The following is a 26,477-nucleotide window of genomic DNA, read 5'->3' as shown; positions in this document are numbered from 1 at the left end:
ACTGTTTTCAGCCTCCACCCTTGTTTGTCTTCCCCCATTGTGCAAGCAAGAAAGCTTCAAGCGAGACTCCTTCCTTCTCTCCCACAATCTTGACATGGTATCAGAGCCAGGTTCGTGGTAAGGAGCTCAAGAAAGCAAGCCAAGCTCGCGGTATTCTGGTAAGAGGAGCAGTGTTGCTTTCATTTTCTGTTTTGGGAGCAGATCTTTGCAGGTAGCACAGCCGGAAAGTGCAGGAGTGCATTGTCTCAGGTTGAGACGCCCTTCGCGGTGAAGCAAGAGGGCAGTATATGCTGCGGGAGATGGCTTTAGCCCTTGGCGACCTTGTTTTTTTGATTTGAGGCCATTTCGGGGCCTGTTTTGGAGGCGGAAGTTTTCTGCATACACTCAGGAAAAGGCTCAGTTTTATGCTGTGCAGCAACTGTTCTACAGGTCGGTGAATAGTTACTGTAAAAATTGCATTGTATGCTTGTGCGCAGAGACATTGGGAGTTACAGAATCATCCCTGTTGCTTGTTGATGCAAAATCGTCACTAGGAAGTGACTGTGTGGTCAAATACCACTTTCGCCAGTTTTGCAGATTTTCCCTTGTGAGGGTGAAGCTGTGGTTTTTGCAGTGACAGAATTTTTTGCAGTCTTCTGTAATGGCATCTGATTCTCTTTCACAGATTGTCACTGAAAAGCTTGACAAGAACAACTTCCAAGCATGGAAGTTTAGAATGACGAATTTCCTTATGGGAAAAGGATATTGGGAATTTGTTGCAGGAAATGAAGAAGAACCAGTTCTTCCTTATGTTCCCAATCAACAGCAAATGCAGGCATTTAAAGCATGGCATGAGAGAGCTAGGAAAGTTATGTATTGGCTGTCTATCAGCATTTCAGACTCTATGATTGTGCATATTCAGGATGCAAGTACGCCAAAGGAGGCATGGGATACTTTGTCAAAAATGTATAGCACAAATACACAAGCCAGGAAAATGCAGCTCAAGCAAGAGTTGCACAATGTGCAAAGAGAAAATATGAGCATCAACGACTACCACATGAAGGTGAAGAAGATTGCATATGCACTTGCTTCCATTGGGTCACCAGTGGAAGATGATGATTTAGTTTCTGTGACCTTGAATGGTCTAGGAAAGGATTATGCACAGTTTCGGACATCCATTTCAGTTCGTGAAAGATTTCATGATTTTGAGGAGCTGATTGCTCTTCTAATTTCTGAGGAGCAAAGAAATGGTGGTGCATCTTCTTCAGGAGGAACTTCAAAAGAAGCTGTCTTCTACTCAAATGCTGGAAGAGGTAGAGGCAGAGGTAGAGGAGGCCGATATGGAGGCCGTGGTAGAAATTAGAATATGGAGCAAACTCAAGAAAACCAATCCTATGGAGGAGGACGTGGTAACTCTAGAGGTAGGGGGAGCCAAAGAGGTCGTGGTGGATGGCAAAGAGGCCAAAATGCAAACAGTAATGTTGAATGCTACTATTGTGGTAAAATGGGTCATATGGCTAAAGACTGCTATAAAAAGCATAATGACATCATGAATGGAAAACTGCAACAAGGAAATTATGCATCCTCTAGTAGACAGGGTGATGACAGAAATGAGCATCTGTTTATGGTGCAGCACATGAACAACTCTGTGACAAATGCAGAAGAAAGCAATGATGTATTGTATGTTGACTCAGGTGCATCAAACCACATGACAGGTCATGCAGAATGGATGGAGGATGCAAGGAAAATGGAAAAACCAGGATTTTGGAGACTGGTGATGATACTGCACATCCTATTGTGCAGATTGGAAAAATTCCTTTGTCTATGCAGGATGGGAAAAAGAAATACCTGTCCGATGTATTTCATGTCCCGAATATCACCAAGAATCTGGTTTCTGTTGGTCAAATGGTTGAGCAGGGCTTGCAGGTAAGATTTAATCCTCATGGATGCTTTGTTGAGGATATGAAAAATAAAGGTCGCTTGATAGCAAAAGGAAAGAAGAAGGGCAGAATGTTTACATTGGATGCAGACATGTTTGAATTGAGTGCAGCAATGTTTGCACATGGGACCGGTGTAGTTGCAGATATTGATATCTTGCATAAATGCATTGGTCATGTTAATGTACAGCGACTTAAATCAATGCAGGCCCAAAATATTGTTGCAGGTTTGCCGAAATTCAAGGTTGCAGAAATGCATAAGGTATGTGAAGCCTGTCAGTTTGGAAAACAGGCAAGGAAACCATTTCCTAGACATGTTCAAGAGAGTAAGAAGCCATTGGAATTAATCCACTCTGATGTGTGGACTACTAAAGCTGCATCTCTTGGAGGCTGTCATTATTTTGTCAGTTTTATTGATGACTATAGCAGAAAAGTTTGGGTGTATTTTATGAAAAAGAAAAGTGACATTTTTGGGCATTTCAAAACTCTTAAAGCTATGGTTGAAAAAGAAACAGGCCTGCAGATAAAATGCCTAAGGTCAGATGGAGGGGGAGAGTACCTCTCAAATGAGTTTGCAAGGTTCCTACAGGAGCATGGCATAAAGCAGCAGTATTCATGCAGTCATACCCCACAACAAAATGGAATTGCAGAAAGGAAAAACAGGCATATTGGAGAGGTATCTCGTGCCATGCTCAATGAAAAAGACTTGCCAGATTTTTATTGGGCTGAAGCAGTTGCTACAGCAGTCTACATAATGAACAGGACTCCCACTGCAGCAATACATGGAATGACTCCAGAGGAGAGGTATACTGGTAGGAAACCAGATATTTCTCATTTGAAAATTTTTGGTTGCATTGCCTATGTACATGTGCCAGATGAGTTGAGATCCAAGTTGGATCCAAAAGCTGAGAAGTGCATCTTTATTGGTTACTCTCTGCAGCAAAAAGGGTATAGATGCTATAACCCTTCTACTCGTAAGTTTACAGTGAGCAGAGATGTTGTTTTTGATGAGATGAGTAGCTGGTATAAACCAGTAAATGTGATTGATGATGTAGATGCACAAAATGGTAATGTTGCACAAAATTCACAGTAGCAGTCACAAAATATTAGTGGACCTGGAGCGTCCTCTAGTAGTGGTTCACATTCTTCGCCATGGACAGGCAGATTGAGATCAGGAGAATCTTCTCAAAGTAATGCAGATAGTGGTATGCAGGTATCACGAAAAGGAAAAGAGAAGGTTGATCAGCCCATGTTTGATGTGAATGCAGGTCACTCTTATGTGGATGGTGAATCCAGTGGCTCAGAACAGAGCATTGATGATGAGTTGGGTATTCCTTCTATTGTTACACCTGGAGTAAGGAAGACCAGGGATGTTTTGAGAGCACCTGGGAGTGAACATACTTTGCGCAGGTCTACGAGAGCTAGGTATCCTGTGGATAGGCTGAAATATGATGGATTTACAGCCATTCACTATGCATATATGGTTAAAGTGATACAGGAACCAGAATCCACTTCATTTGAGCAAGCCATGGGAAAAGAAAAATGGGAGAAAGCCATGGATGAAGAAATGGATGCCTTGGAAGCAAATGCTACATGGGAATTGGTACCTTTGCCTAAAGGTAAAAATGCAATTGGCTGTAAGTGGGTTTATAAGGTGAAGCACAATGCAGATGGTTCTGTGAATAGATACAAGGCAAGATTAGTAGTCAAGGGGTATGCACAAACATATGGCATTGACTATGAAGAAACATTTAGTCCGGTTGCAAGGATGGCAACCATAAGAGCAGTCATTGCTATGGCTGCATCAAAGGGATAGTCTTTACATCAGATGGATGTAAATAATGCCTTCTTGCATGGTGATTTGCAAGAAGAGGTCTATATGGAGCAGCCACCAGGTTATGTGCATGCTGTTCATCCTGAGTTTGTTTGCAGGTTGAAGAAAGCCTTGTATGGCTTGAAGCAAGCACCTAGAGCATGGTCTGACAAGATAGGACAGTATCTTGTCACTATTGGCTTTCAGATTTCCAAGGCAGATTTCTCACTTTATGTGAGAAAAATAGAGAAAGGTATTATGCTACTTGTCATTTATGTTGATGATATGATTATGACAGGTGACAGTGATGAAGATATCCTTCATGTGAAAATGCTATTGAAGTAGAAGTTTGAGATGAAGGATTTGGGAGAGCTGCGTTATTTCTTGGGCATTGAGGTGATTAGATCACCAAGTGGGATACAGCTCTTGCAGAGACAGTATGGATTGGACATGCTGTCCAAATATGGGATGACAGGCTGTAAGCCGATTTCAATTCCTTTGGAGCAGAATGTGAAGCTGAGCACAGATGCAGGTGAGCTTCTAGAAGACCCTACTATGTACAGACACATAGTAGGAAGTTTGATTTATATGAGTATTACTAGGCCAGATTTGAGCTATGCTGCTGGATTGGTAAGTCAGTTTATGCAGGCTCTAAGGAAACCACATTTGGATGCGGCTAGACGCATACTCAGGTATGTGAAGTCCACATTGCAGTATGGACTATTTTATGAGACTGGGGTTCAGATACAGTTGCATGGATACACTGATGCTGATTGGGTTGGTAGTATTTCTGATAGACGATCTACCAGTGGATATGTGTTCTCTTTTGGGAGTGCTGCAATCACTTGGAGCAGCAAGAAACAGCCTACAGTTGCCTTGTTGAGCATAGAGGCTGAGTACAGGGGTGCAGCAATGGCTGCATGTGAGGTAGCTTGGTTGCATAAGCTACTTTATGATATACATCAGTCTACAGATGGACCAGTTGTCATTTATTGTGACAACATGAGTAGTATACACTTGGCAAATAACCCAGTCTATCATGCTAGAACAAAGCACATTGAGGTGCATTATCACTATGTGCGAGAGAGGGTTTTACTAGGTCTTATTGATCTAGTTTATGTCAGCACAGAGGATCAGGTAGCTGACATATTTACGAAGGCATTGGGCGCAGAGAAGCTGTGCAAGTTCAGAGACCTGCTTGGTGTGCAGGAATTGGGATTGAGCTCGAGGGGGAGTGTTGAGATATCGAGCTCCACTCGTGATACGCCAGGGTGACCGTTGTGTATTTATGTCACCGACTTGTCAGTTGCAGATGCGGTTGGTACACTGCCCATGAATAATAGCTACATGATAGCTATCCTTATCTACTCTAGTTCGTGGCTCAGTTAGTATGCCACCTTAGTTAGTTGAGTTTGGTTTGAGACCCATATATAGGGTTCTTCTATTTCTTTGTACTTGAGTTTTTTTGGCTTACACAACTAAGAAGAGGAAAACTGTTTTCAGCCTCCACCCTTGTGTGTCTTCCCCCCATTGTGCAAGCAAGAAAGCTTCAAGCGAGACTCCTTCCTTCTCTCCCACAATCTTGACAGTGGCTAGGGTTTTTGAGGAAGCCATTAGGGTTGATGACCTAGAAGAAACCAACCCATGGAGTTTAGAGCGAATGCCAACCTCTAGCGAGCGATCAAACCCATCATCCCAAGATAAGGGAAAATCCACCGAGACGGACCACAGCTTGTTGGCCGAGGTCAAGATGGAATTGGAGAAAATACAAGACATGTTGAGGCGACCGACGCGTCCGCACGTCCAGTGCATGTACTATGGAGGAAACCACCTACCAGCAGAGTGTCAGGACCCTAGGTCAAGACCCTGTGCTAACTGTGGTAGGTTCGGCCACGATGCCGCACACTGTAGACTACCATGAAGACTACCATACATGCAACCCTACGGCCAACTTTACTCGGCTAACAGGCCACAGCCATTCTTCGGAAGGGGAGCCCAGCTAGCCCTACCGGCGCCTAACGATATGAAACCAGCGGTCCCTAGGCTGGACATAAATCCTACCGGTATTCCTAGACCGCCTGGTCCCTATGTGACCCACCCACCGAGCGATGCTCCCGTACACTACGTAGAGGAGCCCAGTGAAGAAGAAACCTACATATACCCTTACGTCTCGCATGACGACGAGGGAAATGCAATCCTCATGGATTACCGACCCGTGCCAGTGATGGCATTAGGACGAGGACGGGGTAGAGGCCTAGGAGGGCAGCCACAGGATCCGGTCACTTGTTGGACTTGTGGACATCCCAGTCACGTCTCATCACGCTGCCCCGAGAGAGAGCAGCAAAACAGGGACAAAGCTGACCAAAGGTGCGCAGAGTGCGGAATCACCCATCTTTTCATAGACTGCCCAAAACGGAAGTCGCCTTCCGGTTCAGCTTTTTGCCGTCCGTCCCGCTGGGGCTGTTTGGTGTTGAAAACCCTAATGGGGAGGCCACACCTATTCCCTTGCGAGTTATGACCCGAGCACAAACGAAGCAGGCTGGCGTCTCTCTGCCAGGACCTAGCAATCTTGACGCGACCTCAGTAGGAAAGAAGAGCCGCAGGTGGAAAAAGAAGAGATCAAAGGCTAAGGTTGCACTAAAAACCGACAGTGTTACGACCTTACCCCAAGGGAAGAAAGTCTCAGACGCAGAGGCAGAGACTTCAGCCCCTAAAACAGCCCAAAAGGGAAGTGCTAAGGTAGGGGAATACCCACACCCCAAGCGGCAATTGGAAGCCATAGAAAAGGTGAAGGAATGGGTGAGGGAGGCTCAACAACACCTCAAGGATGTTGAACCCATCACGGAGGACGAGATTGAGGATCTCTCCAGCATGAGCACGCCACTATCACCGCCCCAACCTAAGTCTACCGAGGCTGCTACGCCACAAGCAGTGCCATCGAGACCAAGCCTAGACGCAACAAACCCGCAGATCATCCGCGGCCATTGGCCCGGATAGTCTGGGCTAAGGGAAGGATGAGCGTTTAGCAATCTCTGACCACACTAGTGACCACCCTTGTAACGGTTGGCCTGGGAGATCTGCTTAGGCAGCACTCTGCCCTATGGTAGGACCTCAAGCATTGGGTCGAGAGACCACAAGAGCAAGCCCTGGCAGATACTCAAGACCCGGATGCGGAAACGCACTTGCCAAGTTTGACGCTACACTCAGGGCCTAAATCCTTGCATGTCAACACCTTCTGGGAGGGCTCGGAGATGCACGCAGTCCTGCCAGTCTTAGCCCTGGGAGACGCAACGAGAAAGGGAATTGTAGACACAGGAGCTGGGGTTAGTGTGCTTAGCCACGCAGTGTTACAGAAGTGGGGAAACCCGCCTGTCGAAGCTGCTCGATTTAACGTCACGCTAGCAAACGGTATGCGAGTGAAGCCATTCAGGGTCTTGAAGAATTGGCAAGTGAAGATTGTAGGAGTCCAGTTCTCTGTCGACTTTATCGTCATGAAGGGAGTGGACTATGATATCTTATTGGGTCGACCCTGGATGCGCAATGCTAGAGTTGTCGAAGACTGGGGTAATAGCCTGATCTTCCTAGGCAACCAAACTAACGCTGTGAGAATAGAGATGGACACTTGGAAGACCTCGCCAGTCGACCTAGACGCCATCTCTACTCTGCTCAAGGGAAACACCCAGGACAAGGAACCCTATGGGTCCCTAACTAAGTATATCCCATGCCCAGAGGACGAGCGGGATTGGATGCACGTTCTCGCTACACTCGACCTGCCGTTCTCAGATCATGAGGTGTACGAGCAGGCTGTCAAAACAATTGGCAAGCCAAAAGAAACACTCCCTACACCTGTCTACATGATGGCAGCAAGCCTCCATGAAGGGCCTAAACCTGTCGTTTTCCAAGTGCCTACCAACAGGAGGGAACTCCAGGGAATACTGGGGCAGTTAACGGACCAACTGGCACACAACGCAGCTGCCAATCTCAAGCCTCTCCAGCACCTCTTAGAAGAACTCGAGTGAAAGTGGACCAGGGTACATGAACTAAACCTCAGGTATAACTGGTCGTTGGTTCCCGACCAACAAGAGGAGGCAGAGCAGGCCTTGGGGGATGATGAGCAGTCTAGTGACGCAGATTCCTGTGACGAATACGAAGATTGCCAATCCTTCGATGAAGGAAGTGAGGGTGAGGTGGATACTGTAGAATACGACACCGAAGGGCAAGAAATTGAGCAAATCTAGCCGCAGACGAGACCAACCCTTAGAGTGGACCAAGGGGTTATGTGTACGAAATGCGATCGTGCTTGGTTGGAACGGATGGGAGCTATGGATTTTGAGCAAGCCGGCCTGGCCCAACCAGGAACGGTAGCACTGCTTAGAACTGAATTGCCATCTGAACTGCGGCCGCCAGGGGAGACCACCTCCTCTAGCGAAAATGGGGAATTTAACTTTGAGTCTGAAGTTACTTCAGATGGTGACCCAGAAATCCCTAAACCACCCATGACCAGACGCACCAAGGGAGACTTACCTGTCCACCTGAGGTGCAGACGATTACGACAGGATGAGGCTAAGCATCCCAACGATGCGCAATCACAGGAACAAAGGAAGCCACAAGACCTCCCTAAGTGCTTTTCGAAATTCAAAAGAGGGGATAGGGTAGTGGTTTTGCTAAGTGCCAAGCGCCAAGGGCAAACCAGCGAACCAATCGAAGGGCCAGCCAAGGTCAAGGAGGTAAACCTAGCCCTGGAAGAGGAAGTGCCCTGACCAATGTTCATTGCCGAGGGCTTGACCGCGGAAGAAGAGTCTAGTCTTGTCACTCTTTTGCGGGAGTATCGGGACGTATTTGCTTGGTCTTTAGATGAGCTACGAGGGGAAGATCCGAGTGTTGTGACTCACAACATACCCATGACAACGGATGCAACGCCGGTCAAGCAGCGACCATACCCCATGACTCCAAAGCACGCTCATGCTGTCAAGGAGGAAATCAACAAGTTGATGAGAGCCGGATTCATTTACGAAATTGAGTACACAGGCTGGGTGTCACCCATAGTCATTGTGATGAAGAAAAACAGCAAGATTCGAGTGTGCCTCAATTACAAGAAAGTAAACGCCGCTACAAAGAGAGACAACTACCCCTTACCATACACCGAGCACATGCTTGAGAGAGTGGCAGGTAAGGAAGCCTACAGTTTCCTGGATGGCTTCTCGGGGTACAATCAAGTGCAAGTGCATCCTGTAGATAGGCACAAGACCGCCTTCGCCACTGAGTGGGGCGTCTTTGCATACGTAGTCATGCCCTTCATGCTAACCAATGCCCTCGCCACCTTTCAACGCCTCATGTGCACCATATTCAAGGACATGCTTCGCAAGGAGTTAGAGGTCTTTGTTGATGACCTGTGTGTCCGTTCGGCCTGGATCGAACATCTCGACAAACTCCGCGCGGTCTTTGAACGGTGTTGCTTATACCGTCTCTCCCTCAACCCCCTGAAATGTCAGTTTTGGGTGAAGCACGGATGCATATTGGGACACGTGGTGTCCAAGAATGGCATTGCCATGGACTTCTCGAAGGTCAAGGTCATCGTGGACCTTCCACCCCAGGTAATTATAGGGGAGTTCAATGCTTCTTAGGTCACAGAGGATACTATCGGTGGTTTGTACTGAACTACGCGTGTTGATCGCTAGGCCATTGTACAAACTGCTAATTGTCTTTGAGTGGACTGAAGCGTGCCAGCGGGCCTACGAAGAATTGAAAAAAGCCCTAACAACGGCACCTATCCTACGAGCCCCAGACTGGACTATGACTTTTCACGTACACATCGACGCCTCTAAGTTTGCCGTGGGGGCAGTGTTGTGCCAACCTGGTGAGCATAACCTTGATTACCCAGTGAGTTTTGCTAGCAGGCAACTCACGGAGACAGAGATGAATTATTCGACAATGGAAAGGGAGGGATTAGCCATGGTATTCGCCGTGAAGAAGTTCCAGCATTACCTACTGGTGTTAGAATATCAAGCTCGTATATGTGTGTTTGACCAACATGAGCTGGACACAGCTAGTCTGGCTAGATCAGTTAGGTGTATTAAATAAGTCGGTGTTACTTCTAGTGTGAATGGTCTTTATGACCTTAGGTTGTATATGCACTATGTGTGTGCTAAATGAATAAGAAGAAGAATAGAGAGTGTAAGCATGTTGCTTCACTCTGTGTTGCTCTCCTTCCTGCTTCCATGAAATCTAACATGGTATCAGAGCCATGAATTGGCAAAGACTGGGTGCCTGGGAGTGTGGCATTGGACTTGCAGGAGCTGAAGTCAGAGGAAAGGTCATTCTTCTTCAAACAGGCTGAAGCCATTGAACAATGGAAGGTATGCAGTGTATGGTTGTATGCTCAATGATCAAAGGCATTATCAAAGGCTTGTTTGTAGCCTTGAGAGGGATGTGTTGAGCACCTTGGAGTGCTTCATTGTCATGGTTAACAAGATCGTGAGCTGTGCTACCCCCCCTGCCAGTCTGCGCTGTTGCGCCAAGTCCAGATTCATGTCCTCCAGCTTCAAAACGAGGCATTAAGCATCTTGTACATGCTCTATGAAGTGTATGCTGACCCTGGGGTGTGACCTTGAAGGTCTGACATGTCAATGGAAGCTTGGGTGATGAGGCATGGACTGTTATGCAGGTATACAGGTCTAAAACTGAATGTACACTGTTGAATACAGTGATTTACATAACTGTTTTGATCCTGAAGAGCACTTGAAGCTCCCTAATATGCTGGGAAGATTGCATTGCAGACAACACAAGTCAAGAAGTCATATGTACTTGATGTGAAGTACTTGAGCTGAATTTTCTCATTAAAATATTCAGATCTGAGAACCGTTTCACTGCTGAAAATTGTCATATACTGTCAGTGACAAGCATTGGATACTACTGATGCAATACAGGTCATTTTTAGAGCTCTATCACCTATGAGAGTTGTCATATACATGCTAGATGTATGGAGGCTTGAACATGCAATGAGCATAATTGAAAACTGAAGTCTGGAGCTGAAGTAAATGCAGACATATTGTCTTGGTCAAGTACAAATGGTTCATGAAGTTTTATGCTTTGGTCAGTGAAAACAGGTTGCCTATGTATACCCAGATGCTCATGTATTGCTCATGTATTGACCTTGTCATTACGAAGTAAATGTATGACATGATTGGAAGACAGTTTGGGGCTGATTGGAACTTGATATGCTGAACTTTGGTTAATTGCAACCTGCAACTGAATTTGTTGACACTTGTATGTGCTGGTTATGCACTGTTCTGTGACTCTATGCTCATGTCATGACTGCCAAGTGTACTAGCAGCTATCTGGGAGTTTTTGGGACATGTGTGACATGATTACCACTCAGTTTTGGCCTTGAAAGTACTGCTGATTATTTGCAGTTTACAGTTTTCAGACTGCATATATGTACCCTAGCAGTGAGGTTGCAGGAGTTCAAACCGAAGTGAATACATAGTATTTGCATTGACTGCTTTACTCACAGGTTAAGCCACTTGGTGTGAGTTGTTTTGGACTGTTAGTGGGCTGAAATACCCTGGTTTTTTACTGCAATTAATTGCAGAAAACTGTCATAAACAGTTTCGGGCTGAAGTTGAACTGTTAAGAAAATCTTGGTTTGTAGGTAGTCAGGCAAGGTCTACAACATGGCAGATGCTGATAGAATTGATAATGTAACCCAGATTGTGGGAGAAAAGCTTGATAGCAACAATTATGCAATATGGAAGTTCCGCATGGAGAACTTTCTGATAGGCAAAGGATACTGGGACTTAGTGACAGGTGTTGAGGTTGAATCTAAAGTTCCAGATAGGAATCCTACAGCTGATCAAAGACGAGTGCATCGAGCTTGGATGGAAAGAGCTCGCAGAGTTTTACATTGGTTGTCATTATGTATCTCAGATGCTATGGTGATGCAGATCATGAACTGTAAATCCCCAGCAGATGCATGGAATATATTGGTCAAATACTATGGCACAACTACAAGTGCAAGGAAGATACAACTGAAGCAGAAATTCAATAACATGGAGAGGAAGAATAGATCCATACAAGATTATGTCACAGAGGTTAAGACCATAGCAGATCAGCTGGCATCTGTTGGCTCACAGGTAGAAGATGAGGATATGGTTGCAGTGACCTTAAATGGCTTGGGTCCAGAGTACAAGTCTTTTGACACTTCAGTATCTGTGCGGGCTGAGATGCCTGATTTTAATGAGCTGGTTGCATTATTGATTCATGAAGAGGTGAAGCTTGGCTTAGCTACAGGGTCAAGCAGCTCAAAGAATAAGGATGTAGTTTTTTATTCGAATCAGCGTGGTCGTGGTAGCCGTGGTAGAGGCTATGGATTTGGTAGAGGAGGCCAGTAGAATGCATCCTATAGTAATAGCAATCAGCAATCATCAAATGCAAGAGGTGGTGGAAACTTTCGAGGCAGGGGGAGATCTAACTCCCGTGGCAGAGGCTCATGGCAGCAGCAGCGTCAGTCAGACAATCCAAATAAAGATAAGGATTGTCACTACTGCAGAAAGTATGGGCATATTGCAAAGGATTGCTAGAAGAAGTAGGGAAATCAGAAGGGCAAGCAGCATGGACATTATGCTACGTCCAGTCAGGCAGATGACTCTGGTGATAGACTGTTTGCCATGCAGTATGTCAAAGATAAGGCTGTTGAAAAATCATTTGATGATGCAGTGTGGTACATTGACTCGGGGGCGTTGAATCACATGACCCCTCATGGTGATTGGTTCACGGATATGGTGGCTGAAAAGCATGGTTATGTATGCACAAGTGATGACACGCAGCATAGCATTGAGCATAAAGGCAAAGTGCCCCTTGTGGTCCATAATGGCAGAAAGAAAAATTTGCATAATGTATTGCATGTCCCTTCAATTACGAAGAACTTGTTATCTGTTGGTCAGATGACGGAGCAGAACTTGCAGGTTAGATTCAATAAGCTCGTGGTCACAGGAATGGCAGAATGTTTACTCTTGATGCTTCTTTGCCAGAGCTAAATTCAACTATGTTTGCCCATGGTTCTGGCACTGTTAGGGATTTGGAAATATGGCACAAGAGAGTGGGGCATGTAAATTTGCAAAGGCTGCAAATTATGCAAAAGAAACAGTTGGTTATAGGGTTACCGAAGTTCCAATATTCAGATATTGGTCATGTATGCGAGGCTTGCCAGTTTGGTAAGCAGTCACAATTGCCATTTATCAAGAATGTACGACAGAGTACATGTCCATTGCAGTTAGTGCATTCTGATTTTGGGGGCCAGCTCATAATGTATCTATGGGAGGTTCTAGATATTATGTATCCTTCATTGACGACTACAGTCGTTATACCTGGCTTTACATATTGAAAATAAAAGATGAGGTCTTTGCTGTTTTTCAGCAATTTAAAGCACAGGTTGAGAAGGAGTTTGAATGCTACATCTCTTGCTTGAGATCTGATAGTGGTGGGGAGTATATATCAAATGAATTTGATGATTTCTTGGCTGAAAATGGCATTCGTAGGCAGCTCACCTGCCGCTACACTCCGAAGCAAAACGGAGTAGCTGAAAGGAAGAATAGAATTCTGATGGAAGCTGCTAGGGCTATGATGAATGAAAAGCATATGCCACTTTACTATTGGGCAGAGGCTGTTATGACAGCCGTATATATTTTGAACAGGACCCCCACTGCAGGTATTCATGAGATGACACCGTTTGAGAAGTTGTATAGCTATAAGTCAGATGTAAGTCACATGAAAGTCTTTGGCTGTCTTGCTTATGTGCATATTCCAGATGAGAAAAGGAAGAAGTTGGATCCCAAAGCACATAAGTGTGTTTTCATTGGATATTCGCAGGAGAAGAAGGCATCCAAGGGCTATGATCCCTCTACCAGGGCGACTTTGGCAAGCCGGGATGTTATCTTTGATGAGATGGGTTCTTGGTATGTATCACCAGTTTGCAGTGCCATCTGATATGCCTTTCACTCATGTCTCTACAGTTGATTTGCAGCAGAGCACTGCTATGACAGGACCTATCAGTCAGACAGTATCCCCATGGACAGGGAGATTGAGGAGCTCACCGTCCACTTACATGGGTATGCCAGTGAGGGGGAGACATGATGTCTTGGACAGCAAAGGAAAAGAGAAAGTTATTGAGGATGCATCTGGTATGATGACACTTGGCAGAATGACTTCGGGCTATGAGTCTAGTGATACTTTAGACAACGAACTTGGTATTCCGACTGTCTATACGCCTGGCACAAGGCAGAACATGTACATTCCACCTCATGAGAGAGGTGAATCGAGTAGTGCACCACAGCTTAGACACTCGCAGAGGGTCAGATACCCTGTTGACAGGTTGACATACAGTGGCTACTCTGCAAAGCATTATGTGTACATGACAAAAGTGATGGAGGTCAAAGAACCAAGTACATATGCTAAAGCAATGAAAGATGAGAATTGGTGTGTAGCCATGGATGAAGAAATGAATGCCTTGGCTGAAAATAAAACATGGGATTTAGTACCACTGCCTGAAGGGAAAAAGACCATTGGCTGCAAATGGGCCTACAAAATCAAACGCAAGTCAGATGGCAGTGTGGAGAGATACAAAGCCAAGCTGGTTGCAAAGGGGTATGCCCAACAGTATGGACTTGATTATGAGGAAACATTTAGCCCTGTTGCCAAGATGGCAACTATACGCACTGTGATTGCCTTGGCTGTTGCTAAAGGCTGGAAATTGCAGTAGATGGATGTTAAGAATGCATTTCTTAACGGTGACCTAGTAGAGGATGTCTATATGGTTCAGCCGGAAGGGTATGTGCACCCTGATTTTCAGCATTATGTATGCAAGTTGAAAAACACAGTATACGGGCTGAAACAGGCTCTGAGAGCTTGGCATGCTAGGATCAGTACTACTTGCAGCGATTGGGTTTTGCTGTTGGTAGGGCTGATCATAGCCTATTTACAAAGAAGACGGATAGTGGTTTAGTAGTGCTGGTCATATATGTTGATGATTTGATAATCACTGGTGATGATGACTTGGGCATACAGCATGCAATGAAGATGCTGAAATCTGAATTTGACATGAAAGACCTGGGAGAACTGAAGTATTTCTTAGGCATTGAGGTAATTCCAGCTGACAATGGGTTATGGCTGATGAAGAAGTAGCCTACGGTTGCTTTGTCAAGTACTGAGGCAGAGTACATGGGTGCTGCATTGGCAGCATGCGAGATTTCATGGCTGCTCAAGCTTATGGCTGATTTGGACATACAGGTAGATGCTCCAGTGAAGTTACTATGTGACAATCTGAGTAGTGTACTCCTGGCTATGAATCCAGTCTATCATGCCAGGACGAAACACATTGAGGTACACTACCATTTCATCAGAGAGATGGTTCTTGCAGGACGAGTTGATCTTATGCATGTGAAGACTGATGAACAGGTAGCGGATATCTTTACCAAGTCCTTGGGTAAAGATAAGTTTTGTGGTTTTAGACAGCTGCTTGGAGTACATATGCTGTCTTGAGCTTGAGGGGGAGTGTTAGAATATCAAGCTCGTACATGTGTGTTTGACCGACATGAGCTGGACACAGCTAGTTTAGCTAGATCAGTTAGGTGTATTAAATAAGTCAGTGTTACTTCTAGTGTGAATGGTCTTTATGACCTTAGGTTGTATATGCACTATGTGTGTGCTAAATGAATAAGAAGAAGAATAGAGAGTGTAAGCATGTTGCTTCACTCCGTGTTGCTCTCCTTCCTGCTTCCATGAAATCTAACAACTGGCCACCCCCTTCACCTTCTTCGTAGACCATCAAGCCCTGCTCTATTTAGTCAACAAACCTTGAGCTACAGGACGTATAGCTCGATGGCTTCTCCTGCTCCTAGAGTTCAACTTCTCAGTGGTGGTACGGAAGGGAAAACAACATTACATGGCTGACCATCTGTCCCATATACCCACAGGAGAAGCTGTTGGACAAGGCATCATGGAGGAGTTACCGGACAACCACTTATTCCATGTGTCCAGCGAAAGAGACATATTCAGGGCCGATCTGACACCTTACTGGGCAGACGACATAGTCCAAGTGCTCCAGCATGGGCTACCCGAACGACCAATAGAACGGGCATGGCTTAGGTGCTTAATCCTGAAAATCTAGCCCTACCAGCTGATTGCAGGCTAGCTCTATAGGCTGGGGCAAGACGGATTGCTACGTAGATGCATAGGTGAGCATGAGATGCACGATGTGCTCTCAGAGGCGTACAACGGTATTGCAGGAGGACACTTTAGTGGGGACACTACAGCACGAAAGGTGTTGCAGTCCCAGCTATGGTGGCCCACACTCTTCCGCGATGCCACACAATTTGTCAAGCATTGTGACGAGTGCCAACGCACAAAAGTCCCGATTCGTAAAGATCAGATGGAGTTAATCCCTGTTATCACTCGCCAACCCTTCGAAAAATGGGGGATTGACTTCATAGGACCCATCAGCCCCGCAGCGCAATATTCACAAGCTAGGTACATCGTGGTGGCCACGGATTACCTCACCAAGTGGGCGGAGGTGAGAGCCACGCGGAGAAACAACTCTAGGACGACTGCCAAGTTCTTATGGGAGCAAGTAATCTCGCGTTTTGGTTGCCCCATTGAACTGGTTAGCGACCAGGGAACACACTTCATCAATGAAGTGATAGCCCATCTCCTATCCACCTTTCTCATCATCCATCGCAAATCCTCACCATACTACCCTCAGGCTAATGGCCAGGCTGAATCAACCAACAAAATTCTCATCAATGTCCTGACCAAAGTAGTCTCATCCTCACGAAGTGACTGGGATAACAAGTTGATGGCAGCCTTGTGGGCCTACCGAACAGCTTGTAAAACGGCCGTCGGTCAAACGCCTTTTAGGCTAACCTATGGGACTAAAGCTATCCTCCCATTAGAATTCTTCGTCCCTAGCCTGAGGATAGCACTCCAAGAACGATGGGAAGGGAAGGAAGCATGGATGCAATGCTTGGTTGAGCTAGAGCGCCTATCAGAAGTTCGTCTTCTAGCCACCCACGCACTTATCTGTGAGAAAGCCCGACGCAAAAGCTAGTTTGACAAACATGTCAAGCTATGAGAGTTTGAGCAGGGTGACCTAGTGCTCCTCTACTCAGTTAAAGGACATGAGCAAAAGATGAAATTCAGAGGTCTTGGACCCTTTAAGGTCCACACAATTAGTCGAACTGGTAATGTCGAGCTGGAAACACTGGATGGTGAGGGAATGGGCTTCTTCAATGGCAGTCGAATCAAGAAGTACTATCCGCCCACTCATCCGCTGCATGAGCCACCAATGGTAGAACCACCCATCAAAATACGAGTAGCCACAATTACGGAAATCTGCGAGAATGAGGAGGAGCCTGTAGAACCCGCCTACCTCCGCATCACGGTCACGGCCAAGCAGATGTGCTCCTTCAACGCCTTGATTGACGAGGGGGCGGATTTTAACATTTTAACGCACGAGCATTGGACCCAGCTTGGCGCACCAATACTTCATCCCACAACAGCCAGATTGAGCCCATACGGGGCTCAATCCTACCTGATCCTCGGCACATGCCGAGTCGCCGTTTCTATCGAGATTGAAACTATCCCCATGCTGTTTTATGTCTTACCAAATGCCATGAATGCAAGCACAGAGTCATTGCTCGGGCAAACTTTTAAAAAGCAGACCCACTGCAATGTTGATTATGAGTTGCAACGCATCCACTTAACGATCGGGAACGTGCCTATTGTCACGACTTTCAGCAAGGGCCTCATGACCCCATCACCGCTCATGGGGCCACTGATAGAAACAGCCGCACCTAGGGCTAAGGAGGGGGGCCATGCATATCTTCACACCCAGATCCCCACGCACCGTGGCCCACCGCACCCAAAGCAAAACCCCAACAGACTCACTTGCAATGGGTACCTAAGAAGCCTCGAGAACTGCCTAGAACTAGACGTGCATGTCCGTGGAAGACCTACAAACCTAAACCTAGGAAACCAAGACGCCATCATCGCAAGTGCCGCGTGATTAAACAAATGTGGGTCCCTAAGGTCCTCCTGCGTGCACAAGGCTACTATGAGGGGAATGCCTCGCTGTGGATCCCTAAAATCCCAACTGTCACACGCCCTAATTCTACGTCGACCTCAAGTCCTTGTCCCCCGACACCTCAAGACCACGAATCGCAAGGCTCACCCCACTCATCCGACTCCTCTGCGTGTCAACCCACGGGCATCGCACATGCCCAACGACCCAAACAACGGCCATCACCACAAGTGGCATCATCCAACCAACCCAACCCGCTGCTCAGTAGCATAGCTGACTGCAGTAGCATAGCCCTAAGATCAAACCCGACCCATCTGCCCAGGTTGCCGACTCAAACGGGCCCCCAGCTCAGCTCTGTACTGTCAGAACCTCCAGCTCCAGCAAACCCCAACCACGCCTTAAGCCCTCCTATGAACGGAAGTCATTCCTAACGCTGGCCTCTGACCTCTCAGAGGACACTAGAGATGATGTGGTGGACTGCATCAAACAGCTCGATGCCATCTTTGTTGCACTGGCCCTCAATTATGACCGCCTAGACTTGGGACTATTAGCAGAACCCCTTGCAACTGACGTGCGCAATATGCCTTGCTCTTGGGATAATTTTGAATTCACGTTTGCACAAGATTCTCACTCTGCCGCCGAGCTGCTCGCTCGCGAGGTCTCCAAAGAGCAAGCCATTAAGCAACGCCTCATCACATCCTTAGACCCACGGACGACGTCTGCCATTACTTGCCAAGAGAAAGCAAGGTTGTCCCACCTGGCGGATACGGAATCACCCTTCTTAAAGCGGTGGTACGCTCTTAGATTGAAATGGGAAGTTGATGGATGCCGCATAATGACCAACGCCGAACAACGCTGAGCCATCAAAACAGCCGAGTATGATCCCACCTACGTCGCACCTACCTCGTATCGAGTGTTAACCACTCTTGGAGGTCGGACCATGGACGATCATATCTTAGGGCACCCCTATCTCGACCGCATCTTGACAGAAGAAGAGCTCCACATCGCAAGTCGGGTCAACTCCGGTGATTTGCTCACAGATGTCCTCACGTACATCACACATGTAGGCATCCGACCTCGTGACCTGGACTGTGCTGCACACCTGGAATATAACCCCAACTTCTACGATTGGCTCCTACACAAATAAACATGAACACCTTGGCCCCACAACCTCCAATCCTGGGACGGATTTTTCTTTTCCACGAGGGGGATGGGGCAGTAAACGAAGTGAAAACTAAAAGGTAAACCAAGTATGAAAAGGCTCAAAATTGAAATGCCATATAAAAAGGGGTGATAGAAGTTTGAAAGGAAAAGTTAGGGTTATGAACGATAAAATTTGCTATGTTTGTGGTCATCCAGCAAATTGATTGCCAAAAAATGCTAAAAAGTTAATTGATTGAATGTGCAGGTGGTGACCATGGCAAGTCAAGACAAAGCTGGCAAGCTCCCCTTCTCGGAGGAAGAACAAGTGAGGTACGGCCTCACGGTGGAAACAAGAGCGTTCAACCAGTTGAAGTTCCGCCACATATTCAACCTGGAAGACGTGGTCATTGAGGAACCAGCGGTGCGACGAATTATAGAGCAATGCCACTTACAAAGGTACCTGGACGCAGTGGGCCAGAGGATAAACTACACCCTGTGCGCCGAGTTCCTGTGCACCTTCAATAGAAACAGGGGCACCGTCACGGTGCGGGACAGGGAAGCCACTAGACAAGTGCAGGTCGAACTGACCCCCGAACTAATAGAAAGGGCACTAGGGCTTCCAAACAAGGTGGAGAAGAAACCAAAAAGGGACGTCTATGCCATGTTGGAAATGGACAAAGTGAAGGTCCACACCAACGACGGAATCAGCCTGGCAGACATCCCCAATCAAGAGATTGAGTTGCAGGCGAAGATGATGCATACCCTGTTTTCGAGTCAGCGGTACAACAGCATCATGTCCAGAATCAATGTACCTCTACTCGAAAGCATCGCTGCTCAATCACTGGACGAGGTGAACCTCAATGGTTTCGTAAGAAAGACAATTGAGGCTTCGGCAAAGGCCTTGGCAACAGGAGGAAGGGCTGTAGAAGGAGAATCCCCTTCACCCCGATCAACCCGCAAAGCCTCATCCTCCAAGGCCTCCACCATAGGTTTTGGAGGTGCCCTCACCGCGATCATCCACGAAGCAATAGGGCAGGGATGAGCGGGAGAAGACAAACAAGGAGATGACGAGAAAAGTGGCGAATCGCCGTCACAGTCCCAGCCTCATGCAGAAGAGCAGTTTGATGAAACGGAAATGGACACCGACGAGGAGGGAGAACCCCAGGCCACACCAAAAAGGAAGGTGGAGCAACGGACTAAAGCCCTACACGAAAAAAGAGAGGAGGAGCGAAGGAGAAAAGAGAAGGAAGAGCTCGAATGGGCCCAAAGGGAGTCGGTAAAGAAAGAGGAGGAAAGAAGAAAGAGGGCTGAGGAGGAGCTGAGAAGGAGGGAAGAAGAAGATTTGGAACTGGCGACCCGTCGCTCCATCGAGGAATAGCGAAGAAGAGACGTGGAAGGAGCAGGGAGTCCATACTAACATGAAGCACCCGGTCCCAGCATTGGTGTGCCAGAAACTATGCACCTGCCTCCTGTAGAAGGAAAAGAAAAGACCTAGTCAGGCTAGTCTCCCCTCTCCTCGTGCCACCCATACAAGCCACCCCCATCATGGTGACACCCCCTACCACTGCCACCCAGGGGCACACCCCAAAAATCGATGAAAGCAACGTGGTCACCTGGTTGCAGTTTTTGGTGGAAATGGAGCTAGCAAGGGAAGAGACTGGGGCCACCCCAGCTTCAGGTGCCAAAAGGGCAGCAACGGCTGAATTGGAGCCAGGGCCGGAAGTGAAAAGACAAAAATTGGAAGAGATTGCCACCACTACAACCATGTCCCACCCCCTACCTCCAGCAGGCCACTACGATGACTATGTGAAGGAGCTGCTCGCACAATTACAAAAGACCAGGTAAGAAAGGAGGATAGCTATGGAGGAGCTGGCAGCGGAATGAGAATCACAAGTCGCCCTCCAGCTGGATAGAGTGAAGCATATAACAGAATATCAAAAGGAAATCGCTGTGCTTAGGGAGGAGGCTAGCACTAAAGAGGCAGAAGAACTAAGAGCCCTGAAGGAGCGCGACGCTACCTGGGAGGGAAGAAGGAAAATCCTAATGGAGCGTCTCAACAGGAAGAGGGAAACAACTACCCACCTGCAGCGTAAGAATGACTAGTTATCTGTAGCCAACCTGGAAGCGCAAAGTCAGCTCGAGAAAATTAGACAGGAGGCTGCAGAGCTGGATCAGTTAAGGGCAGAACAGGTGCGCAGGATGTAGGTAAAGTTGGACCAGCTCAATGCGCAGATCGCAGAGGAACACCAAGAGCAGTCCCGCCTGCACCATGAGCTCGAAGCCCAACAACAACAACTCATGGCAATGACCCTCCATCAGGGGGAAAGCCTGGAAGATATGGAGAGAAGGGCAAAAGAATGGTCCAATCATAACGAGCAGAGAGTACAGGACTTGGCATGCCAGCTAGCCAAGGCCGAGGGAGATAGGGTGCTAGCTGAGAATCAGGTAGAAGTAGCCCAGCTCTCCATGATAGCTCAGCAGCGCACTTTTCTCAATACGCTGCTCCACGCCACCCAACCAGAAGGAGATGAAGCCAATGATCAGCTGCAGAGGAAGCTAACCATTGCGCGCAGAGCTCTCACAGCGGGCCTGCATGTACCGCTGCAGCTAGGAGGCCCGCCGCAAAGCCTAGAAGAACAGAGAAAATATCTGGCACAAGTAGGCCTGACGGCATAGGAGATGGACGACCTTGGTTTCACGGAGGAGAAAACACAAGAAGACGAGTAAGCAGAAGGGGGTGAACGGACCTGGGGCCTCAGGAAGAGGAATATGTCCCACCACCCCCTCAACCACAACAAGCCGAAGTGCAACCCCCTGACACATCTACCGAGCGAAGAGCGGCCCAAACCAACCGTAGAAAGGAGATGGTGGAGAAGGCAAGAAGAAAGCTGAAGGCCAGACCTGTCCAAAAATAGCCTGCCCCTCTTCCACTGCGCACCCAAGACTCCCCTGCTGAATACCGCACAGAAATAGTTATCTGGGAACAGCAGGAGTATAACCGCGACCCCTTCGGCCTGCGCTTCGAGTTTCCCACTGCCTTGAATAGGGTGCTGCCCATTCAGTTGGTGGAGGATGTCATTGCCATGGGGGCCAGGCTCAAGGCCAAATGGTTAGCAGAGTGTGAGGCCCACCCAACTGCTTGGGGAGCCGAGGACCGCGAGTTTTGGCAAGACAAATTCCTCCAGATACGTCGAATAGTGGAAGGCTATAATTGCCAACCCACTTGGAGGAGGCACATTTTTGACGTCAACCTGGAAGCGTGGATGGCGTTTTGCAACACCCTTCCTTCAGAGAGGAACGACCCCACCTTTATGCCGTATCCTTGAAGGGTAGGAGTGGACTTCAACCCGTCCATCCATGGCAGGTTCGACTTCCCCATCATTTATAATGCCAATACCACCTCCCATAGGAATGCTCTCATCTTCACCTTTCCCGACTTGTACAGCTCTATAGATAAATTCCTTAACGAATTCACCTCTTGCCCTGACCCTGCATTCATCACCACCTGTCATTATCTTAGGTTAATTAGGATCCTAGTACACCAGGAACCCGCACCCCAAGAATGCCACCTTCCACCCCTCTATTTTAACCCCAACGCCATAGAAAGCAACACCATGACTCGCCTCATGATGCGTGCTGCTCTTTTGCCATCTTTTGTGGTGCACTGCTGGAAGACATGAACGATAGCAAATTCACCCAGTGCAACCACCTCTTTCTCTCTACCACCACCCTCAAAACCCGCCTCCACATCAAGGGCTACTTATTAAGTCGAAAATTCCTTAACAAGGCCCCCCGCCCCCCACCCACCCTTACCCACTATTCGGATGACGAGGAGTAAAACTCCTGTTATGCCTGGTACCGCTATCTCCATGTACACGCCTCATCATGGCAAAAAAAAAAAAAAAGAAAGAAGAAGAAGAAGAAAGAAAGAAAGAAAAAGAAAGCAAAGCTTCGACGACAATGGAAAACCCATAACGACGTCTCCAGCAATCTTCAAAAGTGTACTCCATCTCCTCATTAACACATTTTTTCACCCTTATAGCTCCTTGCTCTACAAGGCACCACGCCGACCAGTCTTCTAACTAAGTAATATCTAAGTATGCACAAGCACCGCACTCACATAATGCCTACACTGAACTATATTCACAGTTTGGGTCCTCAAGTGCAGGACAATACTCTCAGCTTGCTTAGAGTTTGACCTGTCTCCCAAACTAATAAAATATGTCTTGTGCACACTACAAAAGACTAGCACTACCCTTAGGGAGAGACCACCTGAGAGGTTTTCAATTACATGTGTTGACGACCACAACAAAAGTGTCATTCGTTCTTCATCAACATCCAACGCTAATTGCCCCCTCAACATCCGACAAGCCTGGAAAGAATCGTCTTAGGCAGCATCCCCAACAAACCCCCACGTGTGCCGATCACCAGAGCACGCCCCAGGCGTCCTTGTCCCCCAAGTCTTCGGTGCATGCTACCACCTGCTACCTACGACAGTGAGTGCCATGGGACTGGCACTTGTCTAGGAGGGGGGTAATGTTAACCCCAACACAAAGAAAGCAAAAGAAAGTGGAAAAGACGCAGGGCAAAGGCGGAAAAAAGATAGCCCGATTGAAGAAAGAAAAGGAGAAAAGGGCCAAAAGCGCAAGGACAACCTTAAAAGTCCAAGGCAAACACAAGAAAGGCGCATTTTTGAATAAAAAGGCGCACCCTAAAATCTTGTAAAAGAGCGCCGGGCTCCCACCCATGCAATTTGTAAATGTAGAAGGGCAGTGAAAAGGAAGCTAGGAAGATAAAAGGACAATGGAAAACAGGGCCTGGCCATGTAAAAAAGGGAAAAGGGGATGACCGCCCAAAAGGGAAGTAGGGTTTTGTATATAAAGTTGAAAAGTGAATGAGGAGCTCATTCTTTGGTGTGTGGCAAAACTAGTCTTCTTCTTCCTCTCTTCTTCTCCCCTTCTTGCTTGTGTGTGCTCTTGAGAGAGGGAGTGTGAGAGTGTGAGGGAGTGAGTGTGTGTGAGAGTGAGGGATCAAGAGGGTGAAGCTCTTCACCATCTCCTTTTCTCTACTTCTCTTCTCTTCCCTTCTCTCCTCTTGCGCGCGCGGCTATGGAGGATGGAGCTTGGAGATGGAGGAGGCTTGAGGTACCATCTAGAATCGTGGAGCTACCGGAGTGCAAGAGAGAGGAGGGTACTCGATCGAGCATCAAGGTAAGTTCAGTGCATTCGTAGGATCGACGGCGCGTCGGCTAGGTGAGAGATAGCCATTAGAGCTCCCTTGGAACGCTTGAAACAATAAGCTATCCGTGGGTCTTGGCGGTTGAGCGAAAGCTCCCACAATGGACAACACCTACCTACCTTTGTTGGAGCAGCCATATCTCATCAACCAAGCCATATCTCTTCAAGATTTCTTCTCGAGAGTTGTTCTTCATGTCAAGGTACAAATTCTTGGCACAAAAATCAAGGAGATGCACACCATGCCTAGCATTTGCATTTTTCCAAATTTGGTCGCAGTTTTGAGAGAGACTACTTTGAAGGCTTAGATCTCTCAACTCGGGCAAAACGAGTACAAACCCTGTTAGGGGGAGTTAGATCCATTAGTGAGGGTCCTCCATCTTAAAGGGTTTGAGCAGATTCAACCTGTGAGCTCGTGGGAGCTCATTTACTAGTCTCGTTGGTCCCTGTTTTGATAGGACAACCATAGCCACTTACCTTTAAGCTCATTTTTCCTTCATTTTCTCTCTCCTGACACTTAAACCAAGCCAAGGCCACTCTAGTATGAAGTTTTCAGTAAGTATTCAACCATCAAATCAGGAAGGAGGGGAAGCTACGAAGAGTTTTTGAAGATCATCAAGTCAAACTCAAGCAACAAACATCAAAGTTCAAACTAGTATCTTTTGATACTACACTGCCATTGACGGTAGAAGGGTTATAGCATCTATACCCTTTCTGCTGCAGAGAGTAACCAATAAAGATGCACTTCTCAGCTTTTGGATCCAACTTGGATCTCAACTCATCTGGCACATGAACGTAGGCAATGCAACCAAAAATTTTCAAATGAGAAATATATGGTTTCCTACCAATATACCTCTCCTCTGGAGTCATCCCATGTATTGCTGCAGTGAGAGTCCTGTTCATTATGTAAACTGCTATAGCAACTACTTCAGCCTAGTAAAAATCTGGCAAGTCTTTTTCGTTGAGCATGGCACGAGATACCTCTCATATATGCCAATTTTTCATTTCTGCAATTCCATTTTGTTGTGGGGTATGACTGCATGAATATTGCTGCTTTATGCCATGCTCCCGCAAGAACCTTGCAAACTCATTTGAGAGGTACTCTCCCCCTCCATTTGACCTTAGGCATTTTATTTGCAGGCCTGTTTCTATTTCAGCCATAGCTTTAAGAGTTTTGAAATGCCCAAACACTTCACTTTTCTTTTTCATAAAATACACCCAAACTTTTCTGCTATAGTCATCAATAAAAGTGACAAAATAATGACAGTCTCCAATAGATGTAGTTTTAGTAGTCCACACATCAGAGTGGATTAATTCCAATGGCTTTTTACTCTCTTGAACATGTCTAGAAAATGGTTTCCTTGCCTATTTTCCAAATTGATAGGCTTCACATACCTTATGCATTTCTACAACCTTGAATTTAGGTAATCCTGCAACAATATTTTGGGCTTGCATTGATTTAAGTCACTGTACATTAACATGACCAATGCGTTTATGCCAGATATCAATATCTGCAACCACAATAGTCCCATGTGTAAACATTGCTGCACTCAATTCACGCATATTTGCATCCAATGTAAACATTCTACCTTTCTTCTTTCCTTTTGCTATCAAGCGACCTTTATTTTTCATATCCTCAACAAAGCATCCATGAGAATTAAATCTGACCTGCAAGCCCTGCTCAACCATTTGACCAACAGAGACCAGATTCTTGGTGATATTCGGGACATGATATACATCCGACAGGTATTTCTTTTTTCCATCCTGCATAGACAAAGGAAATTTTCTAATTTGCATAATAGGATGTGCAGTATCATCATCAGTCTCCACAAATCCTGGTTTTTCCATTTTCCTTGCATCCTGCATCCATTCTGCATGACCTGTCATGTGGTTTGATGCACCTGAGTCAACATACCACACATCGTTGCTTTCTTCTGCACTTGTCACAGAATTGGTCATGTGCTGCATTATAAACAAATGCTCATTTCTGTCATCACCCTGTCTACTAGAAGATGCATAATTCCCTTGTTGCAATTTTCCATTCATGATGTCATTTTGCTTTTTATAGTAGTCTTTAGCCATATGACCCATTTTACCACAGTAGTAGCATTCAACATTGTTGCTTGCATTTTGGCCTCTTTGCCATCCACCACGACCTCTTTGGCTCCCCCTGCCTCTAGAGTTACCATGTCCTCCTCCATAGGACTGGTTTTCTTGAGTTTGCTACATATTCTGATTTCTACCATGGCCTCCAGATCGGCCTCCTCTACCTCTGCCTCTACCTCTTCCAGCATTTGAGT

Source organism: Lygodium microphyllum, chromosome 25, assembly GCF_053477565.2.
Source record: "Lygodium microphyllum isolate KBCC chromosome 25, Lygodium_microphyllum_v1.1.10, whole genome shotgun sequence".
In the NCBI taxonomy this organism is placed as follows: domain Eukaryota; kingdom Viridiplantae; phylum Streptophyta; class Polypodiopsida; order Schizaeales; family Lygodiaceae; genus Lygodium; species Lygodium microphyllum.
The sequence above is the reverse complement of the archived record's forward strand: the minus strand, read 5'-3'. Positions refer to the sequence as shown.